We start from the raw sequence: 17,615 nt of genomic DNA on the forward strand, positions 1-17,615 counted from the left end.
TTTATTGCCCTCTCTGTCCAACCAGTGTTTCATGTGCCTGCCAAAGTAGCTGATATACACACACTTTGAGGTTTGGTTTATTTACAAACACACAGAGACTCCTGGGGAAGGCTGGCGCAGGTACTCCAGCTATGCCCCCTCCTGCCAGACTATAAGGTAGTAATCACTGCCACCAACTACTTTTATTTTATTTATTTTTATTTTACATTTGTTGACCGGGCTAGTCTAGCTGGATATATGTCCATTTTCAGTAGAGGCCCGGGGAGAAAAGCTCCACACATAACATAATAAAGACAGACAGACATATTGTTAATAAAGACATACAATAAAAATAGAAATATAAATCGACTTGTTAATAAAATCAACGTACATTAAGGAACTCAAACAGTTTAAAATCATACATAATGTTCGGTCAGTTTCAAAGCATTTTACCTAGTACATAAAGGTTACGCAATAAGGAATTTGCCATATAGATATCAGTTAAAGCTCAGAAGGGTAGAGAAGTAGAAGGAGAATGTAAGATGAATAATAGGGAAGAGGCAGGAGTCAGGAAGTGAGAGAGGAAAAGAAGGAAGACAGTCAGGAGGAGGTGGGAGAGATGGGAGAAGTAGGTCAGAGCATAGTAGGACAACAAGGGAAAAGAAACCGGGTAGATGCTAATTATTAAGCCAAAAGAAGGGTTAAAGGTAAAGAGAGGGTGGGGAGAGGGAAGTTAGCCTGCAGTACTACAAGAACAAAGCCAGTGGTTTTGGAAGTACAGTTTGATTTGTTGTTTGAAGAGAGGTAAGGATGAGATTAGAGTTAACTCCTTGGGCAGCAAATTCCATGCTCTCCCTACAGTATTGGTGAAAAGAGAGTCACCAGCTCCGTTGTGGGCCTTTATGGGTTTGGTCATAAGTTTACAAGAGGAACGAAGAGAGGTGAGATTGTTATAAGGGAGTAAACGTTGTGATGGTATAGGGGTCTTAGTAGGTCGGTACAGTAATTTGTGGGCAATAGTAAGTTGTGAGATAATAAGATAGTTTTGTAGTTCCAGCCAGCCTAAGTGCTTCAAATTGAGGCAGTGATGGGTTCTAAAAGGGTTACCAGTGGCGAAGCGGGCAATGTTATTGTAGCAAGTTGCTAGTTTGTTTAGGTTAGTTTTCTTGAGGTTGGTGAAGATAGGAGTGGCGTAAAAGAGAGTAGATATGAGATGAGAGTGAGTAATAGTAGCTCTAGTAGATGGGGTGAGAAATGGTTTAATACGGTATAATGATCCTATTTTTCTGTTAACTGATTTGATGGTGTTGTTGATGTGTTGGTCAAAAGAGAGATTGTTATCAATGGTTATTCCTAGTAGTTTAGTTGTGGAGTCAGGAGAGATGACAGTGTTGTTGTTTGAGGAGATGGTGAAGTTTAGTGGAGGGGTACGAGTGGTGGGGGTGAAGAGGAGAAGTTTGTTTTTTTTAGCATTGAGAAGTAGGTATCATCTAGTGAACCATGTTTCTACTGTGTTGAACATAGTTTGAGTTAGTGAGATTAGATCTGAAGAGGAGGATGCTGAACAAATGATAGTGGAGTCATCTGCGTACTGAATGCAGGTAGCTTGAGGAATTACAGAGTGGAGATCATTAATATAGAGGGAGAAGAGGAGAGGACCAAGAATGGAGCCATGAGGGACTCCAATAGCAATGGGCAGTAAGGAGGAGATGTGGTTTTCCCAATGAATGGCTTGTTGTCTGTTACTGAGGTATGACGTAAACCATTTGATGGCAAGGTTATCAAATGAGAGGGATTCAAGAATGCTAATTAAAGAAGAGTGGTTGACCATGTCAAAAGCTTTAAAAAGGTCAATGAATAGGGCAGAAAAGGATAGATTATTGTTGTGATTGCTGTTAATGGTATCTACAAAGGAAAGGAGGGCAGTGGTGGTGCTATGGTGTGGTCTAAAGCCATGTTGACAGTTAGCTATAATATTGTGAAGAGAGAGGTACTGTACAAGTTGCTGATGAATACATTTCTCCATCATTTTTGCTAAAGGAGAAAGAAGAGCAATAGGTCTGAAGTTGGAATAGTCAATAGAGTTACCGCCTTTGTGTAGTGGGATTATATGAGAGATTTTCCACATATGAGGGAAGGTTCCCTCTTGGATGGTCCTATTTATGAGTATAGTAATTGGGTAAGCAATTTCTTTGGCTGCCTTTTGCAGAAAAAGGGAAGGGAGCTTGTCAGCAGAGGGGGTACAAGGTTTCAGTTTGAGAATAAGTTTATAGATGAAAGAGGTAGAGATGGGTTGTAGAGAGAAGTTGTAGGAAGAGTTTACTTGATTATTAGGAGGATAGAAGTTATTAGTGTTTAATTGTCTAGCAAGAGATTGAATAGTTTCAGAAAAGAATGAGTTAAAAGCATTTGCAGTTTGGAGAGGGGTGTCTGGGTCAGCATTTAGTGGGGAGGGAGTTTTGGCTGTTCCTGGTGAAAGGAGTCTATTGATTGAGGACCAAAATTGTTTGAGTTTATTTAAGTTGGTTTCTTGTAGGTCGCAGTAGAACTTTCTTTTGTCGGTGAGTATAGCTTTTTTGTTAAGATTTCTAAGTTGCCGAAAGTGAAGAAAATCAGAGCTGATTCTATGGGATCTCCATTTGTTCCAGACCTTATTTTTAGAGAGGATTAGTTTTTTAGTTTCATTTGAGAGCCAAGGGGCTGTATTAGATTTTATTCTAATAGTACGCTCAGGAGCATGTTTGTCCAAAATAGAAAGGAAAGTAGAATTAAAGAATAATACTGCTTCATTAAGTGGAAGAGTCTTTAAGGGGTTCCAGTTTTGAAATAGGTTGATTTTAAAGTGTTTAGTAGAACGTATTTTTCTTATATTAGGGAGGTGAAGATAATCAGTCTTCTCTCTTGTAATGTAAGTTAAGCAATGATCACTGAGGTCATCAGGCATAGTCCCAACTTTATATGTGATGTTAACTTTGTTTATGAGAATCCAGACTAAAATAGTCTGTTTCCTACTTAACCTATTAAGCCTTGTTGTAGAGGTAATGGTTTGGGTAAAACCATTTAGGTTAATGTGAGAGGTGGGATTGTCAGTATTAATAGTATTCCAGTCGATATTTAAGTCACCAAGAATTATAGTTTCTTGGGGGTAGTTGATGGAAACCCAGCTGAGAAAGTCTTCTGCAATTGGTATGTTGTTTCCAGGAGGTATGTATATGCAGATGATGTAAAGGGCTTTCTTAGCATTAAGTTGAAGTTTAGTGATGATGGCTTCCACCTTACTATCTTGGGTTGGACAGGCTGAAAGGGTAGAGATATTAAGATGATTCTTAAACAGTATTGCTACTCCACCTCCTCTTTGTTTAGTACGGTCAAGCCTAAGTATATTATAGCCTTGTGGTATAATCTCAGTATCTTTAGTGGCTGGCTTTAGCCAGGTTTCAGAGAGACAGAGAATGTCAAAGCAGTGAGTATCTAGGAGGGCATGTAGGTAGGGTACTTTGTTGTTTACACTTCGTATGTTAAGATGTCCTATGAGGAGGGTGTTATTGGTGAAAGGTTTAGATGCTTGAGAAGAAGGATACACAGGGCCAAGGTTGGGGTGAATGTCACCGTCTTGTAAGGTAGGATCATCAGGCTTAGATGTGATTTTGATTCTGAGAAGGGTTAGAGGTCTTATTTTTCTCTCTGAGGGTAGGGTGTAGGTGAGGTGAGAGTACCTATGGTATTTGGTAGGTGGTAACTAGGGGTGGAATTGGCATTAGAGAAAGAAGTGTGAGAAGTGCAAAAGGAAGATGTATGTGTCTGTGAGTGTTTTGGCTGAAAAAGGAGTGGGTACTCGATGAAGGTAAGGAGGTAGGTAGAGTAAAGAGTAGTTGAGAGTAGAATTGAGAGTAATAGCAGTGTGGATAAGTTGAGACTCATTTTTATGAGTAAGTAAGTTAGAAGTGGTTAGGGAAGAGGTAAAAGATTAGGGGTAGTCCGGAGGAAGTATATGTGTATAATGCAAAGAAAGATAAAATTCAGGTGAAAGAGGAGGTAAGGCTATAGAAGGAAATATAGGGTAGAGGGAGGGGAGAAATGAGTGAAGAGATATAGAAAGAGTGGTAATAGGGGTAGAAGAGAGATGGTAAGAATAGGATAGGAGGGCTAATATGAAAAAGAGGAAAGTGGGAGGAGGATGTGGGGTGTGTGGAGGGGAGGGGATTAGTTTGGTGGGAAGGACGAGGATAGGATGATAGGGTAAGGGGTGGGACTAGAGAAGTATAAGGATAGGACCCCTGGGGGTGGGTGGGAATTGGGGGTAGGGAGGGGAGCGGAGTGAGCCCGCAGGGCGAACGGAGCGGGAAGCACCAGAGGAGGAGAAAAGTGCAGAAGACAATCAGTAAAGAGTGAGAATTCAGAAGGTAAGTTTAACTAGTTTATCAGAGACGTGAGGATAGGGAAGGTAAGTGGAGGAGAGGAGGAAGGGTAGTGAGAGGAGCAGAGAAGAGGAGTTAGAGGGTAGAATGCAAAGGAGAAAAACAGAGGGGGAAGGGAGAGACTTCAGAAAGGGAGTAGAGAAAGGCTGATAAAGGAAAGGAAGGCTGAGAGTTCCAGACAGTAGTGAGGGAGAGAGCAGAGGACTGGAGGTAGAGGGCTAAATCAGGGGAGATAAGGAAGGAGGGGGAAAGGTAGAGGGAACAGTAAGATGTAGAGGAGGACCACCAAGTGGTCAGTCAGAATGGAGAAGTTGAGACTCCAAGGGGAGAATCAGGGAGGTAGCTAATGAGGTTCAGGAGGGACTGAAATAGCAGAGAGGAGGTGGATGGTATGGGGAAAACTAGGAGTGCAAGCAGTAAGGTAGAGGGGGTAGTGGCTGCTAGCTAATCTGGCAGGGAAGTGTACTGCAACCTGGTAGTAGCAACTAATTAATAGTGCAGAATTACAACAGTACACATACTTTCTTGGAAGCTTGTGGTAGAAGGACTCGAGAAACAGAAGGTGTTATAGTTGCAGGTTAATAGTTCGTTGGAGTTGGTTCTTAGTCAGAGAGTTCAGGAGGGTATTTTCAGCAGGTTAGTGCAGGGTGGGCAGGGGCCCAAGCTGTAAAACAAAACAGTGGAAGGAAGAGATATTTAAGCAGTAGTAAGGCAACAAGGTATATTAACAGGCAAGTGTCAGGCATTCAGAAGTTATTTGAAACAAATTAAATGGAAGGTGCAGTAAGATAAGTTAACAAAACAGTAGGTAGACAATGTCAGGCAGTCATGTAGTTATTATATACAATAGTAATGCAAAAAGCAGTAAATGAACATAAATACAATAGCTCATACTCTTATGGCAACAGGCAAGGATAGTGGAGCACAGTTTGCTTACACAGAGTGGTAAGTAAGTACACAATTTAGAGAGCACGCTTAGCTGAATAGTGAGGCTTCAAACAGACACTGAGAAGTCAGGTGAAGTGCACCAAGCACAGTAGATGCAAGCTATGTAGTCTGCTTAAAATGCGGAAGCCGCAAGGTTTGCATATAGTGCGACAAGCAAGAGTTCAGCTAAAAGAAAAGCCCTAAACAGTCAAGTGCAACCGAGAGTTGCATAGCCAGCAATAGAGGCTGCATTGATTGAGATATTACTGTGAGACTATCTGCACGTCTTGCATTTAGCATCTAATACTGTGTGTCTAGCACGGAGTTGATTTGAGTAAATAAAGCCTGCCCAACAGCTAAAAACGCAGCCATTATTCAAGCGCTGGGTTAATTAATAATGTTAAAGCAACCCCACATAGTTACAGCAGAGCCACCATGCAGCATATGGAACTGGGGATTAAAGCTATCTTTATTACCCTATATCTAGACAAGGTCCTTGATGTTGATGTCTCAGCTAAGCTAATATGAGAAAGTTTAAATCTCTAGTTAAGAAATTAAGGCTGTTTAAGTTGATATCTCTGCTGAGCTAATATGGAGTACATGGGTAGGAAACAACAGTGACTGAACCAGAGAACTCAACTGTATCTTGTGACCTGTTACCACAGATAAGCCGATAGAGAGCTGTAAATAAGTCTAGCTGGAAAGCGTCGCTAAACAGAAACACCAGCCAAGTTCCCAATAGAAACGACACCAGTTAATCAGTTTTATCAGCTACTAATAAGGCCCTTCCCAAAGGTGACCAATTTCAGAGTGTAATATTACTGTTATCCAAATAGTAAGTGTGACCCAGCGCTAAGGCGATTCTGGAGTGGCTTTGTACAGTATCACCAAACACATGCAAGTACTCTAGAGCTTAGATTATCTCTACACAAAACAGCCAAAGTAGAAAGGTTTAAAATATTTAATAATAGATAATAAAACACACAAGACAATACTCATTAATTCAGCACAATAACATTACAGAGTTCAGAGATCACAGGAAAATGCTTTAAACCAATACTGTAGGATAGTCTGATATAAATATAGAAAACAGATAGACTCATCTGGCTATATTCTATCTATCTTTAAGAGAAAGACTAAGTTTAAATAAACTGCTTACATCATACCTCTCAACTGTACAGATTTTTGCAGAATGTCCAGATTTTTGCTTTACGTTATTGTTACATTTTTCATAAAATTGTGGTTTTCTGGCAAATTAGTGGCAAATCATTAAAGATTGAAGTTAGATAATAATGACTGACATTTGAGTTTGGACTTCATATCCTTCAGAAAATTCATGCTAATGCAAAACCTGTTATTCTATCAACTTTCTAAGTTTGTAAGAGCAATATTTAAAAATTGTCCCTATTTTTGGCACTTTGTCCCACTTTTACTTATGGGTTGGTCCAAATTTCTTGCTTTAAAAAGTTGAGAGGTATGGCTTACATACAGAGCAAAGGCAGAGTGCTGGTGAGTTGGTGTTCTGGTTTTGACAAAATCCAAAATGCTCTACCTTTCTCTCTGGAAAAGTCTTAAATTGATAACACAGTACTGCGGAGTCATTTCAGATTGCATCATTCTTAACAGTTATTATTTAGTTTCCAAGGCTAACAGAAACTCAAAATTTACATTTCTTTTTGTAATATGCACCTGCAGGAAGCTAGAGCAGTAAAATACATTTTACATATAAAATCTAGCAATTAACTCTTGTCATAAGACAATAGAAAGAATCCCTTAGTCCAAACATCCTGTCTCTGAGCTTGAGCTCAAACAGTCATACAATACTTGACTTATCAGCTTTCTTCCAGCAGAGTGCACCATGGTTACATTTTTTAAGCTCAGTACAACATATAGATTAATCATAACATATAGTTCTCTTTACATTTGTAAAACAGCCCATGGACTACATTAATATTTACAAACGACATAGAATTATTTAAATAATTATATCTAGCTAGGCTGGCAGCCTTCACAATGTATATAATTAAAGAATATAAATATGGGTTCAAGGGTGGGAGGCTGGCATAGTGGTTAAGGTGTTCACCTTATAAGCACTAGATGCAGGGTTTGATTCTCACATGGGATAATTAACTGGGCTTAGAATGATGCAGAACGGTCATCAGTGTATTGCTAACTGATAAACATTTCAACAACTTTGCACATAATAAATAAAATAGAAAAACTATAAAATCATCTGTTTTATAAGTTGATAAATATGAAAATAACAGCTCAGTTTCTGCCTCTAGTAGAAAAGGGAGCTAATGTGAGGAACAGGGAAAGATGATTGTATCGATGTTCAATTTTGTCAACTTATAATAAGGATTTTGAACACCAGTTTAACTTTTCTTATTCATAAAAAAAAAAAAACTCACTGACAGGCTTTTTTTAAAATGATGCATTCTAAAAATATGAGACACATTAATATGAATCATAAACAGTAGTTTGTTAGTTTAATGGAGAGTTTGAGAGGAAGTTTGTTCATCTTTTTCAACAAACTAGGAATACGTTACTCCATGGCAGAATGTTTTACGTTTATTTCGTTAAGTAATTTTCTATTTTTTTCAAAAGATTTGTCCATAGCTGAGGATTTCATATTGTTATATATAAAGTATATAATAAGTTTGGTACATAAAGTGATTACATTATACATGCTTTTTTCCCCTCTCTTATATAAATGTCTGATTTTAAATGCATATATTAATAGTGTGGGAAGAAATAGCCAGGGAATTGTTATGGCTAGGCTTGTATAGGCCATAGGGCTGATAGCCTAGTAGCAACCTATGAACTAATGAACCTATAAAGATTAAATAATTCCGTTAACAAGGGGAAGTCTGTTCAAATATTTGCAATTATTTAAATCTCAAATAGTATTTATACAGGAAACACATTTACTTAATAAAGATGTAAATAAACTTTAATTAAAGAATTATTTGGTTTAGCAGGTTCTGGCTTTTGAGCTAAAAGAAGAGACACCCTCATTTTATAGAATAACTCACCAGTAATGCCCAAAGCAAAAGATACTTATGTTGATAAATTAATATGTTAAGCATTGTTATAACTGAGTGGAACAAAAATTATATACATTGGTGAACACTTATTGAATTCCAGGGGTTGAAGCTAAAAATGCAAAAAATTACTTGGACACTATAGCCTATTACATGAAAGGTGAGGTCATAATGACTGATGATTTTAATTGAACTTTATTCAAAAATTCCACTGCAGACAGAAAGTTGACAATCACATTTTCAGCCAAACACCTAACAAGTTGTATAAATCTAATGCATTTAAAAGATATATATGAACTATGGAAAACAAACTCACTTCAATTTACCCATTATTCATAGAGATATGGAACACAAACCCATACTGATAAAATGTTGGTCTCAGAAAATCTCTCTTAGTTTCATGTCCATTATCAGACCATAATGCTATAATCTTTAACATTATTATAAAACTGACAATGTAATATATCACAGGATATTACCAGTGTACATTATTAAACTAAAAGGATTCAAGGATTGGTATGTTAAAGAGATCAAAAATTTCCTAGAAATAAAAATGAATGGTGAAGTATTTGACATTGTCCTGTGGAATTCACTAAAGGCTTACTTAAATGGAAGAGTTACAAGCTGGTATATTAGTAAAACAAGAAAATGGGACAAAAAATTTAATACACTACAGACAAAAATAGACACACTAAAGATAAATGTAAAACCAAATGACACTGGTCAGCCTGAACTTAAAAACTTAAATACAAAATACGTTGAAATTCTAAATGATAAAGTGGGTCTATATCACGTTGTCGAAGTTTTACCACTTCGAATGCTATATGGTCGAACCCATATGTTCAAAGTTGTAAAACTTCAAAAACTTAAAAAAAAAATAATAATAAATAAATTACTTGGTGGTTGTAAGTAGGGGGCAAGCCCCCCTGCAACCCCCACATGGGCAGCTGTGCCACCTACACCCCCGCTCTTTAAATATACCAACTCTGAGACCACACTACAATGCAGTACAGTGCGGAAAGGGAAGATTTGCCTTTACTACACTGTAACGCAATCTCAGATTTGGTATATTTAAAAAGCAGGGGTGGGGGGAAGCCCGCCACGTGGGGGTATAGGGGGGCTTGCTCCCCCACTTACAACCATCTGGTAACTTTTTTTATTTTGTTTTTATTTTAAGTTTTCAAAGTTTTACAACTTTGAACATATGGGTTCGACCATATAGCATTCGAAGTTGTAAAACTTCGACAATGCGATATAGACCCGATAAAGTTTCAATAAACCCAGAAAAACGTACATTTCTAGCATATTCAGTAAACTCTTTAAGCTTTTCTAAACTTGCTCTTAGATCAAACAAAATTAATAAACTAAATCATATCAAAGAAATTATAACACATAAATAATAAAAACAAAAGAAGAACAGATGTTAAAGGCATTCTTGAGGGTTTTAAAATATTTTATAAAAATATATAAATAATAATACAAATAACATACCCATAGATTTACTATTCCTCCATGCAGGACTAGCTTAGCCCTGCATGGAGGCAGCTGTTTAAGAGCAGGATGGCAGCGCACCATGCATAATAATGAGGCGCACAGCCTAATCTCCTAGGTTTACACGAAGCGTGTAAGAGTGCAGGGGGCATGTCTGACAGCAGAGCTCTTAGAATATACTTGCACCACAATAAAGAACAGCAGAAAGGGATATAAAATGAGCGAAAATGCTCATAGGTCTCCGCATATACCCACCAACAGTCCCCCTTGTGTACAACAGCAAAAGTATACATGAATAAAATGAAGAAACACTTTTTTTTTATTAAATATCCGATTAAAGCGAACCGTAGGTGTGCAAGTGTGCCCATTGCTTAGCTATGGTTAATGCAGCTTAAATGGCTGAAGATGTTAACAAGGAAGATATATGCAAATGAAGCAGTATAGCAATAGTGTAGTGGGCAGAGCATTCACCTTACAAGCAGGCATTTCTGGTTTGAGTCCCACTGTAGCATTTTCCATGGCAAAGCACATTATGAGTAATATTTATGTTGCATAACCCACTAAATAACATATTTTTATGAACTGGAGTACTGCAGTAAATGCACATGTGAGGTTTCAGTGTCATAATGAATAAAGCACTAGTAAGCAGGTTTAAGCACCAATAAGCAGTAGTAAGCATATTTAAGCAATAGTAAGCGAGCGTAAGCCCATTTAAATGGCGGTAAGCAATGCCTACACTGGTTAAGCAATTCTAAATCTAACTCTCTGTAACTAGATGTAACCACAGGTTAGCAGTGCTTACCGTCTTGCAAACCCACGTAAAGCCACTTACAGATGCTCAAAAGTGCCTTAATCACTCTGTATCCAATGGCCCTTGTTCTGCCCAAAAACAAAATAAACAGCCATGTAGGTCTTGAACCCAGGACCCTATACACCATAGCCACAGTAGTTAACCAACAAGCTATCACAGAAGCACAGAAAAATGAGGTATCAACAAACATGTCAACACCATAGTAAACCCAAACTGCACCTGTGAAAGGACTCAGTAAACAGACATGTGCCTTAACCCACTACATAACATAAATATGTGAACTGGAGTACAGCAGTAAGGCCAGAAGTCAGGTGTAATTGAAATAGAGTTTTGAAGTCTCCAGTAAAACACAAGGACCCCATACAGTATACGTACACATGAATCATGGATACCAGGCATATATATATAAGGTGTAATGAATAATAACTTATTGCAAAAAAGGAATTATAATGCAAAGTCTAATGTAAGCAATGCTAAGCATTGCACAGGCCAGCTTAGGAGGTGTAAGCAATGTGTAGGCCAGCTAACTCATTGTGCCCAGTGGTATACACCTTTAAACAATGCTAACCTCATCTAAGCAGGTCTCCCATAGCTTAGCCTTCTCAAAACCAGCCAATCACAGAAAAGTGTGGGAAATCAGCCATATTTAAACCCAAGAGGCGGGAATACATCTCATAACTGGTTGTAGCTTGCCCTTGTAGGCACAATGGCAGTAAGGGGAGAAGGTGTGCACTTTCAGGTACAGTGCTGGTGCATCCAGAAGTCCAAGGTCATGGCAGGACTCCTTGTCAAAGACCATGATCAGAGACTGCAGCAGGGCCGGTACCAGGGCTCCCAATATAAGGCGGAGGCCTGGGACCATCTCGCTCATGACCTCACCAGTGCCACTGGCATACCCCAAACTGCTGAGCAGGTCAGGCACAGCTATGCCGACTTGAAGTGGCGTAAGGGGGACCTCTTGGAGGAGTGGCTCCAAAAGGCTAGAGTGGCAGGGGATGTTCCAGTTGTGTGTATCATCCCAGTATGTGCATAATAATTGCCACCTCAGGTGTATCATGGATAGGTATGGCTAAATATTCCTCTTATGTCCCCCACAGCTGGAGTGGACTGGGCTGAGAACCAGGAGGCCCACATCAGTTGCCTGGCGAGGTTGCGATGCGAGGCAGGTCAGTAATACTCATGCATTTACTGTCATAGGAAATAAAACTAAAAGTTGTAGTAAATTAATTGCCAGTATAAAACCTGTATTGTTCAAGGCAAGTACTGCATACGCTAGAGAATATGGCAGGAAGAGTTTCATATTATTTGTATGTCAACAAAAGTGTAATAGCCTGACAAAACAGGTCTAACTGCTGGATTGCATGTGTATATTCTGGTATCATATGGTAATGTAGATTTGCAATCATTTAATAGTACTGTTGTATTAAGCACTGTTACCCACACCATGCATCATAAAATGAATATGTAGGAATGCTTGTATATGACAGGTGTAATCCCCAGAGGCCATTTAGTACAACTGAGAGACACATAGACAGTAAACAGGGAAAATGCAGACAACAAAAAACGATTAGTACATGCAACTGAGATGTGATTTGTTTTAGCACACACAACCACGATTCGAATCCTGCCAGTGGTATTAGTCTGCATACAGAATCAAACATACCCCACAGCTGTATAGATATGTCTAGAATGTCTATTAAAGTGGCCCATATCTGTTGCCTATCAACCTGTCCCCCTGGGATATCAGTGGGATGATCCCAGACGTATAGGCAGCAAACAGGAAATACAACTGATTAACACACATCTATGAGAACAAAGCTGGTACACTAGCACCTCCCCAATACCTTATGTGACTAAGAAGCCACGTGTGTCCCATTTACACCCCAACTTGTCAAGCTGTGGTCAGAGTGTGTACAGTAACAGGGTGAAATGTATGTGCATAATAGTAATGTGGAATCTGGTACTGTGTGTGGGAACATTCAGGTAGTGCTAATAATCATTCCTCACACAGGTCTGTCAGATAACAACACTGTGCCCAGAAATACAAGAATGATACCCAGTACTGGTACTGTTCACAGTGGTATTGTATGGTATTGCAACTGATGCAGTTGCTCTGAATAATATGGTATTACACATCACTGTCGTCCACACTGTCCTACAACATATAACTGTCTAGGAAATCTGTATAAGAGTGCTGTAATACAAGGTCAGAATGCAAAAGCACAGGGGATTAATAAGACAGAAAGTAGACAGGAGATATACAGCAATATCTATATAGCAAACACAACTGTGATGGACAGTGTTTAAGTTGTAGCAGACACAGCCATATTCTGAATCCTGAGAGTGGAATTGGCTGCCTACAGAACCATACCCTACAACTGTACAGATGAGGCCAGAATGCCCAGTATATGGGCCCATATCTGCTGCCTTTTCCCCTGTCCCCCTGGTAGGTCTGTGGGATGATCCCAGATGTTTAGCCAGCAAACAGGGAATACAAGTGATTGTCAAACATCTATGAGAACACACCTGTCACTGTAGCAACCCTCAAAACTGTTAGGAGACTAATATTTCAAGTATGTTCTATCTACACTCCCATGTTGTCAAGCTGTGACCAGAGTGTGTACATTAATAGAGTGAGATGCATGTGCATAATACTAATGCGTAATCTGGAACTTTGTGTGGCAACAGTCAGTTAGTGCTAACAAACATTGCCCCGACAGGTACATCAAATATGAACACTGTGCTGAGAAATACAGACCAGTATAACCTGTACTGGTACTGTTCACTCTGGTATTGTAGGGAATTGTGAGTGTTGCAGTTTCTCTGAATAATAAAGTATCAATGGTCACTGTCACCCACACTGCATGTATATGTGTGTGTCAGGTCACTAAAGGTGGAAGAGGACAATATTCTAGATATGTCCCGGCACACCAACATGTGGTCAACACATGGCTAGAGTCTGTGCAGAGAGGGTTGGATAGCTATGTGCACAACATCAACCTGGAATCTGGGAGTATGTGTAGAAACAGCTAGTGTTAACAAATGTTCCCTCCACAGGTATACCAGGTAAGAGAGTTGCATAATGCAGGTAAAACCAGCTCAGGTGTAACGATGATGACAGCCATATCACTGTCCAAACTAAGGCTATAGGGTAGTGTAGTAAGACTTGTAAAGTACAGATAATAGCACTGACTAGGAAAGTAATGTGGACTACAGGAATATACTAGTTAATTGACATCTTTCTCTGCCCCCCCCCCACTATATCTCCAGTAATCAACATATCCACCCCAACTGGTATGCAATGACACCTATGTTCTGATAATGTCCAATTGTTTGATAAATATTTTAATGGTTCCCATGCATCTGCTATATTGAATTATTCCAACATTGGTGGCATGATGCCATCAATGTACCTGCATGCTGTTCTTATTACCACTGTGGTCCCATATATGCATGTGTTCTGTTTGCTATGCAACTATTCCGTATCTGGTGTCTGGGTTAATGAGAATATATATGCATGCTGTTATACCTAACCCTGGAATGTGTTGACGATTACAAACCCACATATGATGATGAAATCTAAACACTATAGTACGCTTGGGAAGGCCGATCCCAGCGGACCCACCTGTCCCACCTCAGCTGGCCATGGCACTGGGCACCAGAATGTCTGGGGCCCAACCCGGCACCTCCCTGTCCATTGGTCCTGCACTATCTTCGGGTGGAACCACCTCAGGGGATGGGACTCACCCCCACCGGGAGTGGGTGAGGACAGGCACCTGTCAACCATTGCCAGATCAGGTCGTGGTGCGTAGAGAGATCAACCAGCAGTTTGGTGATCTTCTATGCCAGCTCAAGAGCTACTTGTCATGATTAGAGAGTCATCCTGGCTCTGCAACTCAGCCCCCAGCACAGCCACCTTCGGAGCTGTGAAGGTGCAGTGATGACCGCCCATGGGTGGGGACCTCAGTCCCACTGTTTCCACTAGGGGGCTTGTGGGCTTCCGATTTCCCAACACCCCTCCCCATCAAGGTGTTTACCCCCCACATGTGTCATATACCGCCCCTGTATGCATCTTGTTTGTTTTGTCTGTTAACCTACCCAAACTACCTCCCCAAATATACCTACTACCCCTCTCCAACATCCCACTCTCACCTGAAAAGAAAAAAAGGGCAATCTGTCCCCACAAAAAAATCTTGCCCCATGCATAGCTGTCCACTTCACACACATGTCCACTGGACACATGCAATCTTGTCTAATTGGCATCACAAGGTATTATTGTTGTTCTCACCCTCTCCCAGGGGTTTGAGTGTCCAAAGCCCCCAAATTCAGTGCATATGCACAGCTGTTGCTGTAGAAGGAATGGGCAGCTATGGACATTCCCTACACCCTTCCTGCACATCACTGGCTATTTTCCCTACTGTCTTTCCCTCTTTGTGCTCCCTTTTTCACCACTTTCCTATCAACCCCTTTTTCTTTCCTTTTAAAGAAATTAGCACAGGGGTAAGCAGGAGTAAACACATTTAAGCAGCAGTAAGCGGGTTTAAGCCTGTTTGCATGAGAGTAAGCAATGCCTACACAGGTTAAGCAATTTAGAAGCTAACTGAGTATAAGAAACTGTAACTGGAAGTTAGCAGTGCTTACCTCCATGCAGACCCATGCAAACCCGGTTACAACTGCTCAAAAGTGTCTTAGCCATTCTGTATCCAATGGCCCTTGTTCTGCCCAGTAAAAAAATAAACAGCACCTCCAAGGATCAAACACAGGACACTGCAAACGATAGTCAAAGTGCTTTACCACTAAGCCATGTCAGATATACACAACCTTGATGTATTCACAAACATATCATCCAGCACAGTCATTCAACAGTACAGAGAATGTATTCCAACATGTAGATGTTTGTGTGTGTGTGTGTCAATATATTAATATCGAAACAGATACAACATAGCTATTATATATATATATATATATATATATATATATATATATATATATATATATATATATATGTATACATATATAGAAATATATATGAACATATATACATGCATATGCCTACATCTATAGATATTTATGTCTACATCTAGATGCATAAATATATACAGCAGGTTGTATATATGTCAGCATATATATATATATATATATATATATATATATATATATATATATATATATATATATATATATATTTGTGTACTAGCTGTACCCACCACGCATTACTGTTGCTCAGTCTCTGGTTAAATGGAAAAGAAAGAAAAGAGAAAGTGCACATTTATGTTTAATTTCACAATGCTTGTGGGTATACAATATTTTTTGTTGTTCCATTGTCTGTACAGATATAGAGATTGTCTGGTTTGCCGACTCTAGAACATGCAACATATAATTGTCCATGTGAGAAGCAATCTGTGTGTAGATCTAAACCGCACAATTTAAAGATTGGCCCTGAGCTTTGTTGAGGGTGATTGCAAATGCCAATTGAATTGGGAATTGCAATCTCTTAAATTGAAATGGCATATCCGTTGGAATCATAGGAATGCAAGGAATGAGGACATCTTCACCTTTGAAAGGTCCTGTCAAGATTGTTGTTTCTATGACGTTGCTCATTAATTTTTTTACTGCAAGCCGTGCACCGTTGCAAAGCTTTGACTGGTTGATATTTCGCAACATGATAATTGGCACGCCGATTTTCAATTGCAGTACGTGCGGTGGCATCCCTGGCAGATGGAGTGAATTCAAAAATTCTGTTGGATAATTAACCGCTTCATCTGCTTCCATAACAGTGTCGATGGACTTGTATGTGACTGCCTCGCTTTGAGTGTTAGACTGAATAATATTGTTAAGTTCGTAGACGTCTTTGTTCTTGGCCGCAAGAATAGCTCATTCAGTCAGCCAGTCATGATTCTTATAATTGGTTTGAATATTGGGAAATACTTTTTCAACCAGTTCTTCTTTTGACGTCGCTAAATTGCAGAAGTTATGAGGCAATGAAATTCTGACCTGAGGTCAGATCAACTGGCACCTTTCCATTCCCATTTTCCAGCAATTGATGTGAGAATATCTCAGCTGATCAATCGTTTTGCAGCTAGACATGCATATTTGTAGTTAATTTTAATGTCTTTACATGTCGCCACAAAGTAGAGTATTTCAGGCAAGCAATTATTTTGTCCGCTGATGTCGATCGAGGAGAACGAAGAAGATCTGAAGCTGCAGAACGCGATCGCCATGCTCGCAACTGTGCATCCTCAAGTCTGGCTGCACATCACTCTGCTGCTTCCTCAGCACGTATTTGAGCCATTCTTTGTCTATTTTGCTCGTTCACTGATGCCCGTTCTTCCTCATTTTGATTTGCAATTACTCGTTGCACTGCTTCCGCTCTGCTAGTACGACGACCTAAGTTTGATCTTCTGCGAGGCATTATTTGGATGAACTAGCAGATCAATTGCACTTTAAAAGAAGTAAGAAAGTTATAACAAAAACATATAAAATTGCATATTTGTATACAAATATATAGAATCCATAGTAGGTATATAAAAACACACAAGTATTCGAATGCAATGTATGACATCTATATAATAGTAGGTATATAAAAACACACGCGTATTCGAATGCAACATTGTGTGAAAATTTCAAAGCAATCGGTGAAGAACTTTCAGAGATTTAAGATTTTGAACAAACGAACATTTACATTTTTATTTATATATATATATATATATATATATATATATATATATGTATATAAGGACATACATCTGTAGATAATGGGGAAATAACATAAACATATATGTCCACATGCACCGTTAATGGGGTTGAGAGACCCCAAGCAATATACGTCTTGTACGAACAGGTATACCCGCCCACAGCCAAACACGTCTGCCCTGCAATACACTACCAAGTGCTGCAGATCCCATAACCAGTACCAGACACGACATGGGCATCCCTAGGATACAT

The sequence above is a fragment of the Protopterus annectens genome, chromosome 4.part0 (assembly GCF_019279795.1).
Source record: "Protopterus annectens isolate FY-2018-M chromosome 4.part0, PAN1.0, whole genome shotgun sequence".
Classification (NCBI taxonomy): Eukaryota; Metazoa; Chordata; order Ceratodontiformes; family Protopteridae; genus Protopterus; species Protopterus annectens.